The sequence below is a fragment of the Somniosus microcephalus genome, chromosome 13, assembly GCF_052327205.1.
Source record: "Somniosus microcephalus isolate GS21.2 chromosome 13, FLI_Smic_1.0, whole genome shotgun sequence".
Lineage (NCBI taxonomy): Eukaryota > Metazoa > Chordata > Chondrichthyes > Squaliformes > Somniosidae > Somniosus > Somniosus microcephalus.
This window is the reverse complement of record NC_140999.1, coordinates 8,296,004-8,322,619: the sequence shown is the minus strand read 5'-3', so window position 1 is coordinate 8,322,619 and position 26,616 is coordinate 8,296,004. Positions and strand designations below refer to the sequence as shown.

Sequence of the window (26,616 nt, the reverse complement as noted above, 5' to 3'; positions counted from 1 at the left end):
CTCTGCCCCAGAGGGCTGTGGAGGCTCAGTCGTTGAGTATATTCAAGACAGAGATCGATAGATTTTTGGATACTAAGGGAATCAAGGGATATGGGGACAGGGCGGGAAAGTTGAGGTAAAAGATCAGCCATAATCTTATTGAATGGCGGAGCAGGCTCGAGGGGATTTATGGCAGACTCCTGCTCCTAATTCTTATGTTCTTATCAACATATCCATTTCAAAGCCTACTTATTTTATCCTTAATATAGGAACATTGGAACAGGAGGAGGCCAGTCAGCCCCTCGAGCCGGTTCCAACATTCAATAAAATCATGGCTGATCTGTACCTCCACTCCAATTACATTTTGCTCCATATGTGTGCCAGCTGTGGCTCAGTGGGTAGCACTCTCGCCTCTGAGTCTCTGAATAGTTGCGGGTTCAAGTCCCACTCCAGGGAATTGAGCACAAAAATCTAGGTTGACACTCCCAGTGCTGAGGGAGTGCTGCACTGTCGGAGGTGCTGCCTTTTGGATGAGAGGTTAAACCGAGGTCCCGTCTGCTCTCTCAGGTGGACGTAAAAGATCCCATGGTGCTATGTCGAAGAAGAGCAGGGGAGTTCTCCCCGGTGTCCCGGCCAATATTTATCCCTCAACCAACATCACAAAAACAGATAATCTGGTCATTATCACATTGCTGTTTGTGGGAGCTTGCTGTGCGCAAATTGGCTGCCGCATTTCCTACATTACAACAGCAACTGCACTTCAAAAAGTGCTTCATTGGCTGTAAAGCGCTTTGAGACATCCGGTGGTCGTGAAAGACGCTATAGAAATGCAAGTCAGTCTGTCTGTCTGTCTGTCTGTCTTTCTTTCCCTTACCCAACATTCCTGAAAGCTCCATTGTCCCCCAGCATCCACAGCTGAAGGTGAGAGCTCCAGATTTCTCCCACCCTTTGTGTGAAGAAGTGCTTCCTGACTTCATTCCTGAACGGCCTGGCTCTGATTTTAAGATTATGCCCCCTTGTTCTGGGCTCCCCCCACCAGATGAAATATATTCTCTGTATCTACCCTGTTGAACCCTTTTAATATTTTAAACAACTTGATTAGATCACATCTCAATCCGCTATACTCAAGGGAAAACAAGCCAAGTTTATGCAAGCCATCCTCATAATATAATCCTTTATGCCCTGGTATCATTCTGGTGGACTCGCCAAGGTCAATATATCCTTTCCTGAGGTGCAGTGCCCAATACTGAAAGCAGTACTCCAGATGGAGGCTCACCAAGATGCTAAAAAACTGGAGCATAACCTCCTACCCTTTGCATTCCAGTCCCCTTTTACAAGCATCTTTGGTTAAAGCAAATTATTATTTAAATGGCGAGAGACTACAAAATGCTGCAGTACAGTGGGATCTGGGGGTCCTCATATATGAAACACAAAAAGTTAGCATGCAGGTACAGCAAGTAATTAGGAAGGCAAATGGAATGTTGGCCTTAATTGCAAGGGGAGTATAAAAGTAGGGAAGTCTTGCTACAATTGTACAGGGCGTTGGCGAGACCACACCTGGAGTACTGCGTACAGTTTTGGTCTCCTTATTTAAGGAGGGATATACTTGCATTGGAGGCAGTTCAGAGAAGGTTCACGAGGTTGATTCCGGAGATGAAGGGGTTGTCTTATGAGGAAAGGTTGAGCAGGTTGGGCCTATACTCATGGGAGTTGAGAAGAATGAGAGGGGATCTTATTGTAACAGATAAGATTCTGAGGGGGATTGACAGGGTAGATGCTGAGAGATTGTTTCCCCTCGTGGGGGAATCTAGAACTAGGGGGCATAGTCTCAGAATAAGAGGCCACCCATTTAAAATGGAGATGAGGAGGAATTTCTTCTCTCAAAGGGTTGTGAATTTTTGGAATTCTCTACCCCAGAGAGCTGTGGTAGCGGAGTCAGTGAATATATTCAAGGCGGAGATAGACAGATATTTGAGCTACAGGGGGAGTCGAGGGTTATGGGGAGTGGGCGGGAAAATGGAGTTGAGGCCAAGATCCAGATCAGCCGTGATCTTATTGAATGGTGGAGCAGGCTCGAGGGGCCGAATGGCCGACTCCTGCTCCTACTTCTTATGTTCTTATTGCATCTAGCCAAGGCTTTTCTCCTGGTGGTTAGCCTAAGATTGGCTTATACCCACCCAACACTGGAAACAAAGCGAATGCCAGTTTTTACTGGAGGTGTGTATTGAGTGAGAAATCATTTATATGGCTGCTGTATCCATCTGAGATATTGGACAATTGAATATCACCACTTCCATCACCAACATGGTTATGCATGCTCTCAAATATCACTTGCCCTGTATGATGGGAGTACCAGTACTCAGATTACAGTACGGTGAGCATGTACATGAGTTCCAATGCACTCCTACCCTCCGTAAACTGGAGCTCATCCAAAACTCTGCTGCCCCCTGTCCTAACTCGTACCAAGTCCCGTTCACCCATCACCCCTGTGATCGCTGACCTACATTGGCTCCCGGTCCAGAAATGCTTCGATTTTAAAATTCTCATCCTTGTTTTCAAATCCCTCCATGGCCCTTGTCCCTCCCTATCTCTGCAATCTCCTCCAGCCCCACAACAACCCCCGAGATCTCTGCGCTCCTCTAATTCTGGCCTCTTGAGCATCCCTGATTTTAATCGCTCCACCATTGGAGGCCGTGCCTTCAGCTGCCGAGGCCCTAAGCTCTGGAATTCCCTCCCTAAACCTCTCTACCTCTCTCTCCTCCTTTAAGACGCTCCTTAAAACCTACCTCTTTGACCAAGCTATGGGTCACCTGCCCTAATTTCTCCTTATGTGGCTCGATGTCAATTTTTTGTTTTATAACTCTCCTTGGGGCATTTTATTACATTAAAGGTGCTATATAAATACAAGTTGTTGTTGTTTGGTGCTTGAATTTAAACCAGCCACGTAGCCCAGTGCAGTAGAGGTGACTACTGAATGGAACTTCTACCCAAAGTGATTCAAATTGCGCCATTTTGTGGTTCATTCACAAAATACACCCACATCTTTCATGTCTGAGATACTTTTGGGGTACAGGCCACCTTGTCTCGTTACGAAAATGAAGGGGTTAGGCACCACTTTCTTCTGCATGCGTGCAATGCCATTTTTGTTAGTCGCCTGCTTAGGTTCTTGACACCATGATGGAGCAGCTTCTGGTTGTCTCCAGAGTTATAGCAACAAAGGCTCACAACTGCTCGGCGGCCAGTTGCCGGTATCTCATGGCGAGAGAGGAGTTTGAGGTTTCACGAAATGCTGGCCCCTGAAATTACCATCGCAGAAGCACTTAACGCAGTTTCCTGGAATGAGTCAATGGTTCTCTAAAATGGCGGAGAGGGACTTCTGTCAGACACTGACTCTAGTGTCTCAGAGTGTCATAATGGGGCCCCTAAAACTGGATTTCACTCTTCCTGCTGGAAGAGGCTTGTGGCAGGACAGCTTTCCACGACCTCAATCCTGCACCTGCCCCCCCCACCCACATCCAACCCAGCGACCTTGACCCAGCAAGCTACAGGGTGGGCTCCCGCTAGGACCTCCACCACCAGGAGGGTGCCCTCCGCTGCCCAGGAGGAAAGTGCGGAGAGAAGACAACATTTAAAGGGGGAGAAGGTAGAAGATCCCTGGAGATCTGCCAATTGGATTTATTTCCACGTCCTGCAGACCAGGTCAAACTTGGGGTGAGCGAGAAAGAGAGAGGTGCCTGTAGTGTATGTGCTTTAAGTCAGAACTACTTTTTACAGCTCCTGTATACTGTAGTACCGGCAGTAACCACACCGGCATATAAGCTGTGCGCATGCCTCTGTACTCCAGTCTAGAGATGACCCTCCTGCAGTAAAGACCTGTTGTTTGTTTATGTACAGCATCCGTGTAATTCTTTATCCACTGAACCACGGATCTAACAGTGGCGACGAGTGTTGATGCGAATCTACCTGCAACATTAAACAAAAAACAAAAAAATAGTCGAGTCCAGGAACACGGGCGTCGACCGCAAGCAACCGCCCAGCAGTCAGGCAGAGATCCAACTTCGCTGGGGAGGCTGTGGAGAGCCGGGCTTGGTTCCCCAGCCACAACGAGCAGTAAGAGACCGACGACAGGTCCAGAGCAGACCCTTCCCAAGCAGCGGCGGCTGGAGCCGACCGACGGCAGAGAGAGAGAGCCAGGCAGCGTCGATGGGGTAAGAAAGAGGGTGAAGAGAGCAGGGCGCAGCCGGGGATTGATCACCGAGCGGCGTCGAGGAAAAATACTGCAAACCGGAGAGAGAGAGGGTAAGAAACAGCCGGGTTCTAGACCGAGCGGCGTCGACAAATATCAAGAGAAGAACGCGCAGAGCACAGCCAGGGATCACGGGCTGATCAGGGTCCGCGGGGCGAAGCAAGGGGAGATGCCATTGAGCCGCGGAGAAGCAGGGAGAGCGCGGGAGGCGCCATTGAGCCGTGGAGAAGAAGGAAGAGCGTGGGAGACGCCATTTTGTGAAGTCGCAGCGGAGAAGACGGGCGCGCGCGGGAAGGAAGGAAAGCGCAGGAGACGCCATTTTGTGCCAGCGGAGAAGAAGGGGCAGCGCGGGAGGCGCCATTGGGGATAGTTAACGCACAACCAAGGATGCCGAAGAGTGGCAGTGTCTCTACGTTCGACAATGAAGTCCAAGATTGGGCGACATATGTGGAACGTATTGAGGTGTACTGCAGGGCGAATGAAGTGCCAGATGCTAATAAAGCACTGGTTCTGTTAAATTCCATGGGTGCAAAAACTTATGGGTTACTGCGAAATCTAATAACCCCAGAGAAGCCGGTAAACAAGGATTTTGGAAGCATAGTAGAAATCCTACAGGACCACTTAAGCCCCACACCGCTGCTGATAGCAGAACGATTTAAGTTCCATAAAAGGAACCAACACAAAGACGAAAGCAATGCTGAGTACCTAACGGAACTGCGCAAGCTATCGAAATACTGCCAGTTTGGAGCAGGACTAGCAGACACGTTAAGGGACAAGTTTGTGTGTGGGCTACAAAGTGAAGGAACCCAGAAACGGCTTCTATCAGAAAAGGACCTTACGCTGGACAAAGCTTTCAATATGGCAGTATCACACGAAGCAGCCGTAAGGGGCGCTGCAGAGATACAACGGAGACCGCAAGAATACGGCACCGACGAAATGACCTATGGAACAGGGAAGTGCTATCGCTGCGGCAGAACAACACATGACCAGAAAGATTGTTGGTTCAAGGACCAAGTTTGCAGACAGTGTGGGAAAGCAGGACACATAGCAAGAGTCTGCAGGTCTGGGAAGAAAACCAACAGTAAGAAATCTCCACAGGAGAAGTACAAAAAGGTACACCAGGTGATGGACAGTGGTTCAGACGAACAGAAAAGTGACACAGACTCCGGAAGCAAGGAGCTGGGTTGTCTGAAACTACATAATGTAACCGAAATAGAGGATCACCAGACTATCTGGGTTACACTCAAGATAGACGGAGTCCAAGTGGAAATGGAATTGGACACAGGGTCAGCTCTAACAGTCATAAATCAAAGAGACTACAAGCGGCTATTTTCACACATACCCTTGAAAGCTACAGAGATTGTCTTGAAGACGTATACGGGGCAAAAAGTCTACCCCAAAGGAAAAATAAGGGTGAAAGTGACATATAAAGGTCAGGAAATACCTAAAATGGATATATATGTATTGCCAAATGGAGGACCACCACTGCTAGGACGTGAGTGGATCCGGAAGATACATTTAGATTGGCATTCCATACAGGCACTGAAGGTGGAGGCCAAAAAGGATGACGACGTCACACCTGGATGACTGTCAAAAATGCTAACTGACGCAAAAGAAGTGTTCCAGGAGGGACTAGGAACACTAAAAGGAATAACAGCAACAATTAAAATAGAGGATAATGCAAGCCCAAAGTTTCTGAAGGCCAGACCAGTGCCTTATGCGATCAGACCAGCTGTTGAAGCAGAGCTGGAAGGGTTGGAACGTTCAGGAGTACTGTCCAAAGTGGACTGGAGCGAGTGGGCTACACCCATCGTCCCTGTAATGAAGAGGTCGTTGAGTAATACGCCTGGGGAACCAAAGAAGATCCGCATCTGTGGGGATTTTAAGGTGACAGTGAACCCAGTCCTTCACACGGTGCAATGTCCGCTTCCACGAATTGAGGATATTTTCGCCTCGCTATCTGGTGGTAAACGCTTCACCAAAATTGATCTAGCCCAGGCGTACTTGCAAATGGAGGTAGAAGAAGCTTCGAAACATTACCTTACGATCAACACCCATAAAGGTCTCTATCAATACAACCGGCTGGTGTTTGGAGTAGCCTCGGCTCCGGCTATCTGGCAAAGGGCGATGGATCAGGTCCTGCAAGGGATTCCAGGGACCCAGTGTTATTTGGACGACATCTTGGTCACGGGCGAAAATGACGGTGATCACCTCGCTAACTTGGAGAAGGTGCTCGCCAGATTAAAGGAATATGGGCTACGAGCTAATCGCCACAAGTGCGAGTTTTTCCAGAAACAGATCTCGTATTGCGGCCACGTCATCGATGAAGAGGGGTTACATAAGTCCCCTGACAAGATTGAGGCAGTAGTCAAGGCTCCAGCACCGGAAAATGTGTCACAACTGAGGTCGTTCCTCGGGCTGGTAAACTATTACCACAAGTTCTTACCAAATTTGTCTACGGTACTACACCCGCTGAACACCCTACTGCAAACAGGGGTACCATGGAAGTGGGATGACGAACGTAGACGAGCTTTCCAGAAGTGTAAAGAATTGATCACATCAAAGGAGGTGTTGGCCCATTTCAACCCAGCACTACCAATTCGTTTGGCATGTGATGCATCACCCTACGGCATTGGAACGGTGCTGTCGCACAAATTCCCAGACGGGTTGGAGAGGCCAGTGGCCTTTGCGTCTCGGTCACTAACCTCAGCCGAGCGCAACTACGCCCAGATTGACAGGGAGGCCCTCAGCCTAGTATGGGGAGTAAAAAAATTCAACCATTATCTGCATGGGCAGAAGTTCACCTTGCTGACTGACCACCAACCACTTGTCTCCATCTTTAATCCTAAGAAGGGCATGCCAGTAATGACTGCACAGCGGTTACAAAGATGGTCCCTGTTTCTAGGGGCGAATCAATATGAAATAGAATATAAAGGCACGAAACAGCATGGGAACGCTGATGGGCTATCGCGCCTGCCACTGCCTACGGTGGAGGAAGCACCAGCAGTGGACCCTATCGAGATATTTTATTCGTCGATAATTGAACGATTGCCAGTAACAAATGCGGATATAGAGAAGGAGACCCGCAATGATCCGACGCTGTCACGGGTATATGAATTGACGGTGAGGGGATGGCCAACACATGGCGACTCACTGTTGCCAGCATTCTCATCCAGAAGAGAACAGCTGTCAGTATGCCAGGGGACAGTGATGTGTGGATCCAGAGTGGTGATTCCACCCAAGTTAAGGGAAAGAGTACTAAAGGAGCTACATGAAGGTCATCTGGGGGGAGTGAAAATGAAAAGACTTGCTAGGGCTTATGTGTGGTGGCCGGGAATCGATCAACAAATCGAAGACCTAACTAAGAGCTGCTTAGGATGCCAGAAGGTCCAAAATGCACCACCACATGCTCCTCTACACCCATGGGAGTGGCCCTCCTCTCCATGGCAATGGGTGCACATTGATTTCGCTGGTCCATTCATGGACTCAATGTTCTTAATAGCAGTGGATGCTCATTCAAAGTGGCCTGAGGTGATAAAGATGTCTTCAACCACTACAGAGAAAACGATTGCAGTCCTACGGACCATATTTGCCAGAAACGGTTTGCCAGAGCAGATCTGCTCTGATAATGGACCACAGTTTGTGTCCGACGAGTTCCAAAAATTCATGAAAAGGAATGGGGTAAGGCATTACACATCTGCCCCGTATCATCCAGCCACCAATGGATTGGCTGAGAGGTTCGTATAAACCTTTAAGAAGGCGATAAAGGCCATGTGCGACGAGGAAATTCCACTACAGCATAAGATGGACAATTTCTTATTAGCCTACCGAAACGCGACACATGCAGTTGCCAACCAGACCCCGGCCATGATGTTCTTTAACCGAAGGTTGAGATCTCGTCTGGACTTGCTCAGACCAAATGTGCGAAGAAATGTTGAGGACAAACAATTCCAGCACATCAACGAGAAGCCGACAAGGAGCTTCAATGTAGGGCAACCAGTCTTGGCCCGTGACTATTGAACAGAGAAGTGGCAACCCGGAACGATATGTACAAGGCAGGGGCCATTATTGTACACAGTGGATGTCGGGGAGAACATTGTGAGACGCCACGTCGATCAGATCTTAGCGTCACAGGAAGGCGTCAACCCCATGTCTCGAGTACCTGGGGATGAACCTGACATACCGGTAGCATCTACTTCAGACCCAGTAGCAGTGGAACCCGATGAACTACCCGATGAAAAGGGGTCAGAATCGCCTCTGCACCAAGAACAAGAACCTCTGGAAAGGCGCTATCCCGAAAGGGTCAGGAAGCCGCCCCAAAGACTGAATCTATAAATGGACTTTTTGTTATTGAATGTACATGTAAAAATGTAATTGTTATTTGAATATTAAGGGGGTATTATTAATCTAAAAGGGAGGAATTGTAGTGTATGTGCTTTAAGTCAGAACTACTTTTTACAGCTCCTGTATGCTGTAGTACCGGCAGTAACCACACCGGTATATAAGCTGTGCGCATGCCTCTGTACTCCAGTCTAGAGATGACCCTCCTGCAGTAAAGACCTGTTGTTTGTTTATGTACAGCATCCGTGTAATTCTTTATCCACTGAACCACGGATCTAACAGTGCCCACTAGTGTCCACCTGAAGGCTACCCGCTGACGCCAGGTCGGTGGCAAGATCGGCTTCTGGGGCCAATTCGAGGGGATCTCGTGTTCGATAAGTGGAGTGGGAAGGGGGAGGGGGGAGTCCATGACGGGGTGGCGGGGGGGCACTCCTGCTCCTCCGGACCCCACATTAATATTAAAATAAAAGGTACCTATTCAGGCTCTTCATCTAACCTCGGCTCCGCTTCCCCACGGGATCCTTCATTGCATTCGTATGAGGCCATTGGGACCCGACTGCTTCCCCGCTATCTTCACCTGGCAGGAAAACCACAGTGGCTTCCTGCTCTTGCCTGGGTGCGTGCAGCTCCAGCAAAGCTCGAACAGCTCGACACCATCCAGGACAAAGCAGCCCGCTTGATCGGCACCCCATCCACCACCTTAAACACTCACTCCCTCCACCACCGGCGCACCGTGGCTGCAGTGTGTACCATCTACAAGATGCACTGCAGCAACTCACCAAGGCTTCTTCGGCAGCACCTCCCAAACCTGCGACCTCTTCCACCTAGAAGGACAAGGGCAGCAGGCGCAGGGGAACACCACCACCTCCAAGTTCCCCTCCGACTCATACATCACCCTGACTTGGAAATATATCGGCCGATCCTTCATCGTCGCTGGGTCAAAATCCTGGAACTCCCTCCCTAACAGCACTGTGGGAGTACCTTCACCACACGGACTGCAGCGGTTCAAGAAGGCGGCTCACCACCACCTTCTCAAGGTGCAATTAGGGGTGGGCCATAAATGCTGGCCTTGCCAGAGACTCCCACATCCCATGAACGAATAAATAAAAAAATTGCAGTCGGGTCCCAATGGCATCATACGAATGCAAAGAAGGATCCAGAGTTGGCGGGGTGGGGGGGGCGGAGTGGCGTTTTGGGCAGCCGCCCTTGCTGCCTGCTCAATAAAACAGGTTAAGATGGGGAATGGTCAGCTCCTGATGATTTTCGTCGGGTGGGTGGGGTTAATATCGCCCCCCACCCTCAATTAATGTGAAGTGCTTTGGAATGTCCTGAGAGATCGGCTACAGCGCTTATCAAGGGTTGTCATTGGAGATGGCACAGAGACACAGAGAAGGCCGACTGTATCCAAGGTGAGTGAATTCTCAGTGCTACTGCTATAGTGCAGTGTTCTCGCTCAGGCCAACATCCCCAGCATCGAAGCTCTGACCACGCTCAATCAGCTCCGATGGATGGGCCACATTGTCCGCATGCCGGATACGAGGCTCCCAAAACAAGCGCTCTACTCGGAGCTGCGGCACGGCAAGAAGCACCAGGTGGGCAGAGGAAACGCTTCAAGGACACCCTCAAAGCCTCCTTGAAAAAGTGTCACATCCCCACCGACACCTGGGAATCCCTGGCCCAAGGCCGCACAAAGTGGAGGAGAAGCATCCGGGAAGGCGCCGAACACCTCGAGTCTCTTCGCCGGGAGCAAGCGGAAGCCAAGCGCAGGCAGCGCAAAGGCGCGCACGTCAACCCAAGCACCCCACCCACCCGCCCCTTCAACCACCGTCTGCCCCACCTGTGACAGAGACTGTAGGTCCCACATTGGACTCATCAGTCACCTGAGAACTCATTTTTAATGTGGAAGCAAGTCATCCTCGGTTCTGAGGGACTGCCTAAGAAGAAGAAGGTGCTATAATGTGACTCAGATCACACATGTAGCTCCAACTGCCTCAGGAAGTCAACACCACGAGTGTCAAGTTACCAGGCCAAAAGGAAATAACTCTACATACAATGGGGGTTGGGCTTTAAGGTAGTAAATCATCCGCTGCTGGAAACCTCATCCATTCCTTTGTTACCTCTAGACTTGACTATTTCAACGCACTCCTGGCTGGCCTCCCACATTCCACCCTACGTAAACTTGAGCTCATCCAAAACTCGGCTGCCCCGTGTCCTAACTCGCACCGAGTCCCGTTCACCCATCTCCCCTGTGCTCACTGCCCCGTGTCCCAACTCGCATCAAGTCCCATTCACCCATCACCCCCGTGCTCACTGCCCCGTGTCCTAACTCGCACCAAGTCCCGTTCACCCATCACCCCCTGTGCTCACTGCCCCGTGTCCTAACTCGCACCGAGTCCCGTTCACCCATAACCCCGTGTGCTCACTGCCCCGTGTCCTAACTCACACCGAGTCCCGTTCACCCATCGCCCCCTGTGCTCACTGCCCCGTGTCCTAGCTCACACCCAGTCCCGTTCACCCATCGCCCCCTGTGCTCACTGCCCCGTGTCCTAACTCGCTTCAAATCCCGTTCACCCATCGCCCCCTGTGCTCGCTGACCCGTGTCCTAACTCACACCCAGTCCCGTTCACCCATCACCCCCTGTGCTCACTGCCCCGTGTCCTAACTCACACCCAGTCCCGTTCACCCATCACCCCCTGTGCTCACTGCCCCGTGTCCTAACTCACACCCAGTCCCGTTCACCCATCACCCCCTGTGCTCACTGCCCCGTGTCCTAACTCACACCCAGTCCCGTTCACCCATCACCTCCTGTGCTCACTGCCCCATGTCCTAACTCACACCCAGTCCCGTTCACCCATCACCTCCTGTGCTCACTGCCCCGTGTCCTAACTCACACCAAGTCCCGTTCACCCATCACCCCCTGTGCTCGCTGACCTATACTGGCTCCCGGTTAAGCAACGCTTCGATTTTAAAATTCTCATCCTTTTTTTCAAATCCCTCCATGGCCTCGCCCCTTCCCTATCTCTGTAATCTCCTTCAGCCCTACAACCCTCCGAGATCTCTGCCCTCCTCTAATTCTGCCCTCTTGAGCATCCCCGATCATAATCGCTCAACCATTGGCGGCCGTGCCTTCCGTTGCCTGGGCCCTAAGCTCTGGAATTCCCTGCCTAAACCTCTCCGCCTCGCTACCTCTCTCTCCTCCTTTAAGACGCTCCTTAAAAACTACCTCTTTGACCAAGCGTTTGGTCACCTGTCCTAATTTATCCTTATATGGCTCGCTGCCAAATGTTTTGTCTTAAATACTCCTGTGAAGCGCCTTGGGACGTTTTACTACGTTAAAGGCGCTATATAAATGCAAGTTGTTGTTGTTGTAGTAGACTCTCATTAACCAGCTCACAATCAGATAGTGCACCCGACATTCGGATGAGACATTAAACCGAGGCCCCGTCTACTCTCTCAGGTGTATGTAAAAGAACCCACGGCCACTATTTCGAAGAAGAGCGGGGGGAGTTCTCCCCGGTGTCCTGGGGCCAATATTTATCCCTCAATCAACATCACTAAAAGCAGATGATCCGGTCATTATCACATCGCTGTTTGTGGAATCTTGCTGTGCGCAAATTGGCTGCCGCGTTTCCTACATTACAACAGTGACCGCACTTGAAAAACCCATTCATTGGCTGTAAAGCGCCTTGGGACGTCCTGAGGTGGCGAAAGGTGCTATAGAAATGCAGGACCAAAGCAAAACCCTGCGGATACTGGAAATCTGAAATAAAAGCAGAAAATGCTGGAGATGCTCATGGAAACATAGAGGATAGGAGCAGGAGTAGGCCATTCGGCCCCTTGAGCCTGCTCCGCCATTCAATGCGACTCAGCAGGTCAGGCAGCATCTGTGCAGAGACAATCAGGGTCAACGTTTCAGGTCGATGTTTCAGAGCTGACGAAGGGTCACCGACCTGAAACGTTAAACTCTGGTTTTTTCTCTCTCCACAGACCCTGCCTGACCTGCTGAGCATTTCCAGCATTTTCTGTTCTTTTATAAATGCAAACTTTTACTTTCTTTACTTTTAGAACCCACATTGAACAAGATGCAGATCCCATATTACGCGTTCAAAAAATTCTTTCACATCCTATGTCACATGGCATCGCCAATAGCAACAGAAATACGTCACCACATGAACACTAGAAGCGTGAAGTGCGCTTGTCTTAGATTCTGACCTATGGCTATCTCTCAATAATCAGTGTAGGGACATGAAGCATAAACCACTTCAGATGGATGACGCCATCTGCAACCGTTAATCTGCTGCCCTGTGACTGACCCAGATGTGCACCTGCTCTATGAATCACCAAAAAGCTCCATTTCATAGAATGGTACAGCTCAGAAGGAGGCCATTCGGCCCATCGTGCCTGTGCCGGCTCTTTGAAAGGCCTATCTTATTATTCCCGCCCACCCCCTCTCTCTTTCGGCGTTGCAAATTTTTCCATTTTGAGTATTTATCCAGTTCCCTTTTGAAAGTCACTACAGGTAGACTATCCTTTATCCGAACTTCCGAAAACCGAAAACCTCTAAAAACCGAAAGTTTTTTCGTTCAGCGTAAGTCGTGCGCACGACATAACCAGAGTGGCGCACGACTTACGCTGAGCAGGGCAGAGGGTCACAGCGTTCCCTCCTGGGTAGGAGCTTGCAGGCCGAGCCGGGCAGTGTGAAGGAGGTACCGGGAGAGTGAACCCAACAATACAGCGGCCCGTCCGATAGCTGTAGCGGCCCGTCAGACATTCTTTTCTCCCCCCGACCCGAACCGCAGCCCATCCGATATTCTTTTCTACCCCCTGACACACCCCCCCGACCCCGACCACCCCCCGGACCCCCCCCCCGGACCCCCCCCCCGCCGACCCCGACCCCCCCCCGGACCCCCACCTGACCCGACCCCCCCCCCGGACCCCCCCCCTGGATCCCCCCCCCAACCCCGACCCCCCCCAGACCCCCACCCGACCCGACCCCCCCCGGACCCCCCCCCGACCCCGGACCCCCCCTCCCGACCTGAACCACGGACCGTCCGATATTCTTTTCTCCCCCCGCCACCCGACCCCCGACCTGATTTGCGGGCCAGCTTAGTAGGAGTCAGCCGATATCCGGCTTTCCAGAGAAGCAGGAAGGGGAATGAGACACGGAACAGTCGCAAGAGGTAGCCTGAACTTTTAAAATTTATATTAAATACAAATTTCCCAGTCTTATAATAATACCTTCTGAAATCCGAAAAATTCCGAAAACCGAAACTCAGCTGGTCCCAAGGCTTTCGGATAAGGGATAGTGTACCTGCATTGAATCTGCTTCCACCGCCCTTTCAGGCAGCGCATTCCAGATCACAACAACTCGCTGCGTAAAAAAAAATCTCCCCCCTGGTCCTTTTGCCAATTATCTTCAATCTGCGTCTTCTGGTTACTGCCAGTGCAAACAGTTTCTCCTGAATTACTCTCTCAGAACACCTCCATTAAATCTCCCCTTAACCTTCTCTGCTCTGAGGAGAATAATCTCAGCTTCTCCAGTCTCTCCACATAACTGAAGTCCCTCCTCCCTGGTATCATTCTGGTAAATCTCCTCCGCACCCTCTCCAAGGCCTTGACATCCTTCCTAAAGTGTGGTGCCCAGAATTGGACACAATACTCCAGCTGAGGCCTAACCAGTGATTTAGAAAGGTTTATTATAACCTTCCTACTCTTCTCCTTGAAGATGGATCTGCCACTGAAGATATTAGACTGTAGGAGCTTCACCGCCACTGACCCATTATCACTCGAACTGGGGCTCAGGACCATCTGCAACCCACTTCTCCTTCCCCTGTGACCTTCGGAAGATTGGATGCTCCAATCTTCCCTGGGTCTTCATTTGCAGCCTCCCTGGCCGTAACATATCGACCGATCTGAGATTCGGCCTGTTATCTTCCCTTTTGCTTGCCAACAAAGGCAGCCAATGGACTGTTATAATGGTTGACCCAGCCTGCACACAGCAAGTGAAAGGGTCCCATTAAAATGGGCTAATAAAAAGAGCTACATGTCTGATAGGTTTTCTTCTCTTCCTGTGGCGAAGTGCCTGGCCCCCAATTTAGAACATCGTTGACATGAATCAGTCATTCATGAAAGAAAGATTTATAAATAATACTGAGCGGCCTACGGGTGGCGCTGTCCAGGGAGAGTATAAATACTCGAGCACGGGCCCAGCTTGCGCAGGACATTCTTAACAGGAACTAGTGAAGGACACAACTAGACCTCCATGTTGTAAAACAGTTGATTAAAGCTTTGTTTAACGCTTAGACCAAGTGCCTAGTAGTTTTCTTACGTCAATCGTGAAGTGACATCTTCCTCAGGTTTAACCTGCTAAAGCTGATTTCTTAATCCCAACCGCGGCTTCATTGAGCCACTTGATCGTGACACGTGACTGAAACATTCATGCCTATTAATACCTCTCGACACCTCAATCCCCCTTCGCAACAAATATCGATCTGGTTCATTTTTTTAATTCGGCTCTTAATTAGGTCCCTTCTCTGGGAGTCTGTTCCACATACTCTGTGTGGAGGAAATCTTCTTTTCTAAACTTGTGAACCTGGTATTTGTGTCCACTAATCCTAAGCCCAAATCAAAGAGTTTACCTACTTAAATCTTATCTGTACCTTTCACGATTTTAGAGTCAAAAGAACGTAAGAAATAGGAGCAGGAGTAGGTCACACGGCCCCTCCAGCCTGCGCCGCCATTCAATAAGATCATGGCTGATCATCGACCTCAACTCCACTTTCTCGCCTGATATCCATATCCCTTGATTCCCTTAGAGCCCAAAAATCTATCGATCTCAGCCTTGAATATAACTGAGCCTCCACAGCCCTCTGGGGTAGAGAATTCCCAAGATTCACAACCCTCTGAGTAAAGAAATTTCTCCTCATCTCAGTCCTAAATGGCCGACCCCTTATCCTGAGACTATGCCCCCTAGTTCTAGACTCTCCACCAGGGGAAAACAACCTCTCAGCATCTACCCTGTCAAGCCCTGTAAGAATTGTATATGTTTCAATCAGATCACCTCTCATTCTTCTAAACTCCAGAGAGTATCGGCCCATTCTACACAATCTCTCATCATAGGACAACCCTCTCATCCCAGGAATCAATCTAGTGAACCTTCATTGCACCGCCCTCCAAGGCAAGTATATCCTTCCTTAGGTAAGGAGACCAAAAACTGTGCACAGTCCTGTAACTGTGTCTCCCCTCAGGCTTGTTGAAACATTGCTCACCCCCCTCCCACCTTGGCCTTCCCCAACCCCACCCCCAGCCGAAAGACTGAGCCACAGACAGTAATGTTTCACGTTTCTGGATGGTGGACGTCACACCTCTTCTTGTTCTTGGTGAGGTGCTATTTTTTGAGGTAGGTGTGAGTAAGTTGTCATTTGAAATTTCCGGCTTGTGTATGTTGTGGCTTCTCCGTAATGATGTCACACTGAGCTGCCCCAACATGGAAAAAAATAGAACGCCCCCGTTTGCCAGAAGCGGACGGTGGCTTTGATGCTGTGCTGGGCCACACTTAGATTTTTTTTTTAAATAGACTTCCATCAACACCCACAGCTTGCATTGATATCGAGCCTTTAATGTAGAAAAGGTGCTTTCACAGAATCACAGAAACCCCACAGTGCAGATAGAGGCCATTTCGGCCCATCGAGCCTGCACCGACACATATCCCACCCGATCCCCGTAACCCCTACACCAACACATATCCCACCCTATCCCCGTAACCCCACGTATTTAATCCCCCTAACACTAAGGTTCAATTTATCATGGCCAATCAACCTAACCCGCACATCTTTTGGACTGTGGGAGGAAACCGGAGCACCCGGAGGAAACCCACGCAAACACGGGGAGAATGTGCAAACTCCACACAGACAGTCACCCGAGTCGCTTTGTAGAGAACGAAATCATAAATTCAGGAATAAGAAAGATCGTCATGGAGAAATACAATGGAGTATTCCTTTAATAGTTCCTGGGCCTTTCAAGGAAAATCAAAAGTTCCTGTGCACACTGGAGCAGAATTTTTTTTTTAATTGTTAATTCAAGATGTAGTTGTCTGGGAAATGCTTCTGAGAAAAGGTTCTGACATGAATCAGCCATTCATGAAAGAAAGACTTATGTAATAATACTGGGCGGCCTGCGGGTGGCGCTGTCCAGGGAGTGTATAAATACTCGGGCACGGGCCCAGCTTGCGCAGGACATTCTTAACAGGAACTAGTGAAGGACACAACTAGACCTCCATGTTGTAAAACAGTTGATTAAAGCTTTGTTTAACGCTTAGACCAAGTGCCGAGTAGTTTTCTTACGTCAGGTTCCTTCCTAGAATGAAAGCACTTCCATTTATCTTTTCATTAATTTATTCAGTCTCGGGATGTGGGCGTCGCTGGCAAGACCAGCATTTATTGCCCATCCCTAATTGCCCTTGAGAAGGTGGTGGTGAGCCGCCTCCTTGATCCGCTGCAGTCCCGTGTGGGGAAGGTGCTCCCACGGTGCTGTCAGGGAGGGAGTTCCAGGATTTTGACCCAGCGACGATGAAGGAACAGCGATATATTTCCAAGTCGGGATGTTGTGTGACTTGGAGGGGAACTTGGAGGAGGTGGTGATTCCCACGCGCCTGCTGCCCTTGTCCTTCTTATCTGTCACTTCAGGCACTTGGGATTAAATCCAGCCCATCCTCAGCCGATGGAGCTTTCCCTCACCCTGCTTGAAGGATTCTGAAGGAACTGACTTGGGACCAACCTCAGCCCAGATCATAGTGTGTGCACAAGACTCTTGTAATCACGTCTCACTCCTTCATCTGACAAGAACAAAAGCACCATTGCAAGAAGCTGACACGTAGGCTGGAATATTGCCAGTGCTCAGCGGACGGGATCGGTGGCGGGTCGGCATTTAAATGTGAATTGATTAACAGTGGATCGGGAACCCGCTGTCAAATCGCGCACACTTGCCTTTCCTGATGTCGGGTCTGCCAGCGCTGAGCAGACCCAACAGGCAGCGGCAGGGGGAGCCAATTTAAATGATTAGTGGTTTGTTTACAGCCACTTAACAATGGTTTTAAACTTACCTTTTGAATTTGACAGCTCACCCGTCAGGTTTCCCGTTGTGCCTGGACCACATCTGTGAAGCTGAGGCAGGAGGTCAGTGGCCATTAAATCAGCTGATGAGTCAACAGCTTCAAATGTACAGTAAAAGCTCTCACCTTACAGAGATATCTTCCCTCAGCCACAAGCTCTTCCTCACTGCATTTCCACAACAGATTCACCATGCTGCAAGTCTTTACACAAATCTTCATCCAGTCTGACCTCATTACCTCTCTCACCATTGACAGATCGCCTCTGTCATCTCTATTTCACCTGCCATCTATTCCATCAGCATGGGTGCCCTTGATACTCTCTCACCTTGGTCCTCAGAATCCCACCACAATCAGCCCCAACACCATCAGCACCAACAACAACACCAACCTTCTCTGCAATCAACTGATGCTGCACAGGACACAGGGAATCAGCACCCAAGCACATTGTTGCCCGGGAGGCCAGGGATGTCCTCACCATGGCCAGATTTACGTCACTTGAGGCTGCACACCCTGGCTGCCACCTGATGTGCCAGGTTGGCACCGCCCCACACCAGCACCTTAAAACATCCCTACAATGCCCAAGCCATTCCTTTCACACTCATCACCATTGCGGGGGTACCGTTATGTCTCAGCATTCACTGCAACTCACTAAGCCACTTCCAAAGGTGCACACAAATCTGTCCAAGAACGCAAAGTGTTGAAAGTAAAGGTTACAGTGTTTGACACCACAGTAACAAAAACTTTACATGGACATTGCATAAAACACCCAAGTACCTACCCTTGTGGGTTGAAAGTTGGTATGATTGCACTGGGATGAGGGTGAGTGTGAGGGGTGGCTAGGGAGATGGGGATGTGATAATATAGACAGAGAGGGATAGGTGGAGGTGCGAGGTAAGTTGGTGTGAGTAAGGATCTGCAGGGGTAGGGTAGGGAAGGCAGCGTGATGGGGATGTGATGAGAGGCACAGCAGGATGAGGTTGAGTGTGGCTTTGTACTAACATCTCGTGATCTACTGAGATCATTGAAACGTTTGCAGCATTGCACCCAGGTCCTCCTGACCACATCCCTGCTTGTGCCCGCCTCTGAAATGTGCAACCAGGCTGTGTTGATCTCCTGGGGAGATCTCTTCCGCCCATGGGAAGAGAAGAGAACCTCCCTGTGTGCTGTGCCTCCCTCTGTAAGCATATGGAGGGAGCCATGGGAGAGCCTGGGTGCAGCCCTCTGCCTCTGTGCAGTGCTTGTCAGTGTTTGCAGCACCTCAATGCTGTAGAACACTGACAGAACAAATGTCAAATAAATTTGCGCGTGGTCCCTTTAAGGAAACCAGGTGACGTCACCAGACCCGCTTCCTCTAATTGGCTGGGAAACCCGCTGGGCGGGCTTAACAAGCCCTGTCAAGGGAAATTCATTTTACACAGCGGGATGGAATCAGCAGTGGGGTCAGGACCCACCACGGGCCCGCCGAGGCCAGCAAAATCGCGACCGTAATCTCGACGCCATTTTGTGCACTAATATTTTGGGTGAAGCCGCTCAGATGCACTTAAGAAAGAAAGAAAGACTTGCATTTATATAGCGCCTTTCATGACCACAGGACGCCCCAAAGCACTTTACAGCCAATGAAGTACATTTTGAAGTGCAGTCACTGTTGTAATGTAGGCAATCCAGCAGCCATTTTGCGCACAGCAAGCTCCCGCAAACAGTAATGAGATAATGAGCAGATCATCTGGGTTTTTTTAAAGTGGTGTTGGTTGAGGGATAAATATTGGCTCCAGCACATCAGGGAGAACTCCCCTGCTCTTCTTCGAATGTCCACCTGAAAGGGCAGACGGGGTGTGGGCAACACTCGCAAGGTAGTATTTATTGTCCATCCCTAGTTGCCTTGAGGGCATTAAGAGTCAACCAGGTAGCGTGGAACTAGAGTCCCATGTGGGCCAGACTGGGATAGGGGGAGTGGGTTCCCTTCCCTGAGGGACACTGCAGAACCAGTTGGGTTTTTACAACAACCTGCAGCTTTCATAGCGAGAGGGTTCGAGTACAGGAGTAAGGATGTCTTGCTGCAGTTGTACAGGGCCTTGGTGAGACAACACCTTGAGTATTGTGTGCAGTTTTGGTCGCCTTATCTGAGGAAGGATGTTCTTGCCATGGAGGGAGTGCAGCGAAGATTCACCAGGCTGATACCTGGGATGGCAGGAATGATGTATGAAGAGAGATTGGGTCGATTGGGCTTGTACTCACTGGAGTTTAGAAGAATGAGAGGGGATCTCATTGAAACTTATAAAATTCTAACAGGACTGGACAGACGAAATGCAGGAAGGATGTTCCCGATGGCGGGGGAGTCCAGAACCAGGGGTCACAGTCTAAGGATAAGGGGTAAGCCATTTAGGACTGAGATGAGGAGGAATTTCTTCACCCAGAGAGTGGTGAACCTGTGGAATTCTCTACCACAGAAGGCAGTAGAGGCCAATTCATTAAATATATTCAAGAAGGAGTTAGATATATTTCTTAAAGCTAAAGGGATCAAGGGCTATGGGGAGAAGGCAGGGACAGGGTACTGAATTTGGATGATCAGCCATGATCTCATTGAATGGCGGAACAGGTTCGAGGGGTCAAATTGGCCTACTCCTGCTCCTATCTTCTATGGTTCTATGTTTCCTGGACCATTTCTGATGCCAGCCCACTTTCTAGACCTGTGGCATTTGCAGCTCTTTCTCTGCTCCTTCTCCATTTTCTTGCCTTCTCCCTTGTGCTGACCTTTCCCCTCGCTTTTCACGCCCTAACTACATGCACATTCTATATCGTTTTGGAATTACTCTCCAAAATGCAGGTCTTCCCTTTCATCGACCACAGTTTTCTATTAAGCAATTTGCAGGTCATGCAACCCATTGACACCCTCTCTCTGCTTGGTTTATCTATTGATTCTCCCCCCCCCCAACCCCGCCTCTTTCTTTCTCCTCCTTCCCCCAACTTTAAGAACATAAGAACACAAGAATCAGGAGCAGGAGGAGGCCATCGGCCCCTCGAGCCTGCTCCGCCATTCAATAAGATCATGGCTGATCTTCAACCTCAACTCCACTTTCCCGTCCGATCCCCATATCCCTTGAGTCCGTTAATATCCAAAAATCTATCGATCTCTGCCTTGAATATACTCAAAGACTGAGCCTCCACAGCCCTCTGGGGTAGAGAATTCCAAAGATTCACCACCCTCTGAGTGAAGAAATTTCCCATCATCTCAGTCCTAAATGGCCGACCCCTTATTCAGAGCATGGGCCTCCTGGTTTTAGACTCCCCAGCCAGGGGAAACAACCTCTCAGCATCTACCCTGTCAAGCCCTGTAAGAATTTTATATTTTAGCATCTTCTACTTTCACTTCATTTCTCTCCCCACCCCCCACAACCAATAAACTTAATCAGATCTAAGTAGATCGAGGATGTGTTGAAATGACGGTATGAGATTTTGTCAATAAAAATATTAACGACTCCTTATGAAAGTTCTTTTGTCTGTTAGTTCAATGAATGTGTTGACCCTGTTGTTTTTTTTTGTGTTTTCTTTTGTTATCACACTGAGTTTAACACCACTTGTTTTTGCTCGGAGTCTGTGGTCTCCAGGCATCTATTACCTGCAGCAGCTTCCTCTGATACTTCCTCAACCTGCACGCATTTACTTCATCCAAACCCAAACAACAGTTGCGACCTTCTGATCCCCAATCTCCTCCTGTTCCTGACCCCCACCCTATTCCCGTGAGATCTATTACATCCACCTGAGGGGGGGGGGGGGGGGCGGCAGACGGGGCATCGGTTTAACATCCCATCTGAATGACGGCACCTCCAACAGTGCGGCACTCCCTCAGCACTGCACTGCACTGGGAGCGTGGGCCTAGATTTTGTGCTCAAGTCTCTGGAGTGGGACTTCGAACCCACACAACCTCCTGACCCAGAGGCGGGCGTGCTGCCCACTGAGCCACTGCTGGCATTGAGTGCAGTTGTCATCCTCCAGCAACTCGTCCAGGTGACCATCCTTCATGTGTGACCCTGGACAGTGACTATATGGTGGGGGGGAGGGGGTTTGGGACTCGGGTATTAATAGCCAAGCCTCAGCAAATCCTCATGCAACCCCGACACACATGAAGGGGCTGGGATTGGGAAAGGGAACCAGGCTAATTCCCCCTTCATAAAGCCAATGGCAGTGCCTCTACAGCTAACCCAGCACGGACCAGGAAAAAGGGCCCCTGTGGGCTAATTCCATCGGGTACACGCTTCCTTAACTAATTGAAACATAGAAACATAGAAGATAGGAGCAGGAGTCGGCCATTCAGCCCCTCGAGCCTGTTCCGCCATTTAATGTGATCATGGCTGATCATCCAAACTCAGTACCCTGTCCCTGCTTTCTCTCCATATCCCTTGATCCCTTTAGCCTCAAGAAATATATCGAACTCCTTCTTGAATATATTTAATGAATTGGCCTCAACGGCCTTCTGTGGTAAAGAATTCCACAGGTTCACCACTCTCTGGGTGAAGAAATTCCTCCTCATCTCAGTCCTAAATGGCTTACCCCTTATCCTTAGACTGTGACCCCTGGTTCTGGACTCCCCCGCCATCGGGAACATCCTTCCTGCATCTAGTCTGTCTAGTCCTGTTAGAATTTTATAAGTTTCAATGAGATCCCCTCTCATTCTTCTAAACTCTAGCGAATACAAGCCCAATCGACCCAATCTCTCTTCATACGTCATTCCTGCCATCCCAGGTATCAGCCTGGTGAATCTTCGCTGCACTCCCTCCATGGCAAGAGCATCCTTCCTCAGATAAGGCGACCAAAACTGCACACAATACTCAAGGTGCGGTCTCACCAAGGCCCTGTACAACTGCAGCAAGACATCCTTGCTCCTGTACTCGAATCCTCTCGCTATGAAGGCCAACATACCATTTGCCTTCTTAACCGCCTGCTGCACCTGCATGCTTACCTTCAGCGACTGGTGCACAAGGCCACCCAGGTCTCGTTGCACTTCCCCTTTTCCCAATCTATTACCGTTCAGATTGAGCCACTGGGAGAGTTGTCAGCCAGTGGCTCAGTGGGCAGCACCCTTGCCTCTGAGTCATGAAGGTTGTAGGTTCATAGTCCCACTCCAGAGACTTGAGCACAAAAATCTAGGCCAACACTCCAGTGCAGTGCTGAGGGAGCGCTGCACTGTCGGAGGTGCCGTCTTTTGGATGGAACGTTAAACCGAGGCCACGTCTGCCCTCTCAGATGGACGTAAAAGATCCCATGGCACTATTTCGAAGAAGAGCAGGGGAGTTATCCCTGGAGTCCTGGCCAATATTTATCCCTCAATGAAAAACAGATGATCTGGCCATTATCACAGTGCTGTTTGTGGGAGCTTGCTGTGCGCAAATTGGCTGCCGCGTTTCCCACATTACAACAGTGACTGCACTTCAAAAAGTACTTCATTGGCTGTAAAGCGCTTTGGGATGTCCTGAGGTCGTGAAAGGCGCTATAGAAATGCAAGTCTTTCTTTCTATCGAGGTAGGTGAGCTGAACTTTACCATGTGGGCATCAAACATTTCACGTTGTACTGAACACATTGCAAAATTGTTTATGTCAAGACAGGAAGTCATGTTATCACGATGGCCCTGTATTTACTATAACATGTAGCACCATCTTTGGAAACTGCCTCTTACAATAAATAGGAAGTGGTCTCGTTTCAGATTTCCCTGAAATATTAAATTAAAATACAGCCCCCAAAAAAATCCCTGCAAGATTTCAGCAACTCTTGTAAAAATGAAACATTTGCCGCTTCAAGGCAGTTTCAGGAAGTGCCCTGGCCGATATTAATCCCTCAGCCAACAGCACTAAAGAAACAGATTGTCTGGTCATTTATCGCATTGCTGTTTGTGGGATCGTGCTGTGCGGAAAGTGGCTGCCGCATTAACTCCATTGCAACAGTGACTGAAACATAGAAACATAGAAGATAGGAGCAGGAGTAGGCCATTCGGCCCCTCGAGCCTGCTCCGCCATTCAATGAGATCATGGCTGATCATCCAAATTCAGTACCCTGTCCCTGCCTTCTCCCCATACCCCTTGATCCCTTTAGCCTTAAGAAATATATCTAACTCCTTCTTGAATATATTTAATGAATTGGCCTCTACTGCCTTTGGTGGCAGAGAATTCCACAGTTTCACCACTCTCTGGGTGAAGAAATCCCTCCTCATTTCTGTCCTAAATGGCTTACCCCTTATCCTTAGACTGTGACCCCTGGTCCTGGGCTCCCCGACCATTGGGAACATCCTTCCTGCATCTAGTTTGTCCAGTCCTGTCAGAAGCTTATAAGTTTCAATGAGATCCCCTCTCATTCTTCTAAACTCCAGCGAATACAAGCCCAATCGACCCAATCTCTCTTCATACGTCATTCCTGCCATCCCAGGTATCAGCCTGGTGAATCTTCGCTGCACTCCCTCCATGGCAAGAACATCCTTCCTCAGATAAGGCGACCAAAACTGCACACAATACTCAAGATGTAGCTCAGAATCATCGTACTTTGGCTGTAAACCCCTTTGGGGTGTCCTGAGGTTGTGGAAAGGCGCTATCGGAATGCAAGTTCCTCCTTCGAAAATGTAGCCTGGTGATAGAGGTGTTGCAATTGCCTCAGTCAGCACCCCTGGGCTCAGCAAAGCAAAAGGAATCAGCCAAGGCCCATGCTCCAGACCACTATCCAGTGACCCAGTGCTGGAATGTGCACACGTATGGACATTGAGTAAAGACATGGGTTGTGCTCTGCTGTGAAGATCTCCACAATAGAACAGCCTTCTGATACTTTACTGTTGAGGCTCACATGTAAAGAATGGTCACTTGGGCACGGTCTTGGAGAGAGATCTGGGTCCATGAAACCGTATCCCAGCAAGAGTCAGTGTCTTCAGGTGGGTACCCTATCCCCGGGGAGAGTCAGGGCCTGCAGGAGAGTCAGGGCCTGTGGGTGGTGACCCTACCCCAAGGAGAGAAAGGGCAACAGGTGTGCACCCTACCCCAGGGGGTGTCAGGGCATCAGGAGGGGACCCTACCCCAGGGAGAGCCAGGGCAACAGGAGGGGACCCTACCCCAGGGAGAGTCAGGGCATCAGGAGGGGACCCTACCCCAGGGAGAGTCAGGGCATCAGGAGGGGACCTTACCCCAGGGAGAGTCAGGGCATCAGGAGGGGACCCTACCCCAGGGGGAGTCAGGGCATCAGTAGGGGACCATACCCCAGGGGGAGTCACGACAACAGTAGGGGACACTACCCCAGGGGGAGTCAAGTCATCAGGAGGGGACCCTACCCCAAGAGTAGTCAGGGCAACAGGAGGGGACACTACCCCAGGGGGATTCAGGGCATCAGGAGGGGACCCTACCCCAGGGGCAGTCAGAGCAACAGGAGGGGACACTACCCCAGGGAGAGTCAGGGTCTCCAGGAGTGGACCCTACCCCAGGGAGAGTCAGAGCAACAGGAGGGGACCATACCCCAGGGGGAGTCAGGGTCTCCAGGAGTGGACCCTACCCCAGGGGGAGTCAGGGCATCAGGAGGGCACCCTACCCCAGGGAGAGTCAGAGCAACAGGAGGGGACCATACCCCAGGGGGAGTCAGGGTCTCCAGGAGTGGACCCTACCCCAGGGGGAGTCAGGGCAACAGGAGGGGACCATACCCCAGGGGGAGTCAGGGTCTCCAGGAGTGGACCCTACCCCAGGGAGAGTCAGGGCAGCTGGAGGGGACACTACCCCAGGGAGAGTCCGGGCAACAGGGGGGGACCCTACCCCAGGGGGAGCCAGGGCATCAGGCGGGGACCCTACCCCAGGGAGAGTCAGGGCATCAGGAGGGGACCCTACCCCAGAGGGAGTCAGGGCATCAGGAGGGGACCCTACCCCAGGGGGAGTCAGGGCATCAGGAGGGGACCCTACCCCAGGGGCAGTCAGAGCAACAGGAGGGGACACTACCCCAGGGAGAGTCAGGGTCTCCAGGAGTGGACCCTACCCCAGGGAGAGTCAGAGCAACAGGAGGGGACCATACCCCAGGGGGAGTCAGGGTCTCCAGGAGTGGACCCTACCCCAGGGGGAGTCAGGGCAACAGGAGGGGACACTACCCCAGGGGGAGTCAGGGTCTCCAGGAGTGGACCCTACCCCAGGGAGAGTCAGGGCAACAGGAGGGGACCCTACCCCAGGGAGAGTCAGGGCATCAGGAGGGGACACTACCCCAGGGGGAGTCAGGGCATCAGGAGGGGACACTACCCCAGGGAGAGTCAGAGCAACAGGAGGGGACCATACCCCAGGGGGAGTCAGGGTCTCCAGGAGTGGACCCTACCCCAGGGGGAGTCAGGGCAACAGGAGGGGACACTACCCCAGGGGGAGTCAGGGCATCAGGAGGGGACCCTACCCCAGGGGGAGTCAGGGTCTCCAGGAGTGGACCCTACCCCAGGGAGAGTCAGGGCAGCTGGAGGGGACACTACCCCAGGGAGAGTCAGGGCAACAGGGGGGGACCCTACCCCAGGGGGAGTCAGGGCATCAGGAGGAGACCCTACCCCAGGGAGAGTCAGGGCATCAGGAGGGGGCTCTACCCCAGGGGGGGTCAGGGCATCAGGAGGGGACCCTACCCCAGGGGGAGTCAGAGCAACAGGAGGGGACACTACCCCAGGGAGAGTCAGGGTCTCCAGGAGGGGGCCCTACCCCAGGGGGAGTCAGGGCATCAGGAGGGGACCCTACCCCAGGAGGGGGGTCAGGGCATCAGGAGGGGACCCTACCCCAGGGGGAGTCAGGGCATCAGGAGGGGACACTACCCCAGGGAGAGTCAGAGCAACAGGAGGGGACCCTACCCCAGGGGGAGTCAGGGCATCAGGAGGGGACCCTACCCCAGGGAGAGTCAGGGCAGCTGGAGGGGACCATACCCCAGGGAGAGCCAATGACAGAACTCCAGCAAGAGCCAGTGCTG

The 26,616-nt window shown here is 50.9% G+C and overlaps 1 protein-coding gene across 1 annotated transcript in view; it reads right to left on the bottom strand.

Annotated features, from left to right (window-relative positions):
- Positions 1–26,616, bottom strand: part of LOC147108028 (tyrosine-protein kinase JAK2-like) — a 117,914-nt gene that overhangs the window by 81,413 nt on the left and 9,885 nt on the right. The gene's annotated exons all lie outside the window — the stretch shown is intronic.